General features: G+C 43.6%; 1 non-coding gene across 1 annotated transcript; it reads right to left on the bottom strand.

Moving 5' to 3' along the window:
- Positions 1 to 607: 607 nt before the first annotated feature.
- trnaw-cca (transfer RNA tryptophan (anticodon CCA)) lies at positions 608 to 679 on the bottom strand. The gene has a single exon. It is a non-coding gene; the product is annotated as a tRNA-Trp (tRNA).
- Positions 680 to 1,059: the final 380 nt, after the last annotated feature.

The raw sequence follows: 1,059 nt of genomic DNA, 5'->3' as shown, positions 1-1,059 counted from the left end.
TGTCCCATTTCTCCTCCTATGAGCCATTTTGTCATGTTGTCTCTGTTACAAGAAGCCGAGTGCACTTGGTTTCTGAATTGAAATTTTGGCCATTGAAGTGAACAGGATTAATATTTATCGATGGCTCGCTGTGTTTGCACTAACTGTAATTATCCACCAATACGATGTCTTTTGTTCCACCAAAACTGGAAACAATGATCTGTGTTTATATTGCAGTCGGATGTAGAAAATCATCCCAGCGATCTTCACGTTATTATAGTTTACTGACGCCATAACATCATTACGTGGCAGTTTGATGTGACTAAAACCTGGATGGCAATCTCTAGATTATGTTGTAAAAATATCGGTATAATGTTATTCACACTGCGCTGTCACCAACTGAACGAAGCGGCTGTGTGTTTAAATCCCGTGATGAACAGTTTGTGTTCGACTTCGCACATTGCGGGGAGCTGAGCATTTACCCAAACAAAGGGCACACCACCTCCCTGACACAGTGTTCACAAATCAAACTGACAGCAAAGATTCACATGCGATCGAAAGTTTCCGCAAAGAACTTTCGATACAACGTACTCTTTTCTTCATTTGAAATGTTAGACGTTGATTGTCGTGAGCCTGACGTGATTTGAACACGCAACCTTCTGATCTGGAGTCAGACGCGCTACCGTTGCGCCACAAGCTCACGGATGGCCCGTGCGCTCTATTCATGCTTAAGGGAAGTGATCGCACTACAATAATTTTACCTTCTCCTTCTGTCTCTCGAAACAATTTCCAACTCTCTCTCAATAAAAATCTGAAAGAACTGCGGATGCTGTATATCAGGAACAAAAAACAGGAGTTGCCGGTGACCCTTCCACAGAACAGATGGTGATTGGGAAAATGTCGGTTTATATGCAGGAGATATTGTGGGAGGAAGGCGGAGATCAGGACAGAGCCCAAAGCGAGGGAAGAACTGTTGGACAGAAAAAGGAGTTGATAACGATCTGCGTGGAGTGGGGTGGGGGGTGAATAACTGTTAATGGACACTGTTCGTGGTTAAGTAGTGTGGAATGACAGACTATG

This window comes from Chiloscyllium punctatum, chromosome 36 (assembly GCF_047496795.1).
Source record: "Chiloscyllium punctatum isolate Juve2018m chromosome 36, sChiPun1.3, whole genome shotgun sequence".
Lineage (NCBI taxonomy): Eukaryota > Metazoa > Chordata > Chondrichthyes > Orectolobiformes > Hemiscylliidae > Chiloscyllium > Chiloscyllium punctatum.
This window is presented reverse-complemented; position numbering and strand designations above follow the sequence as displayed.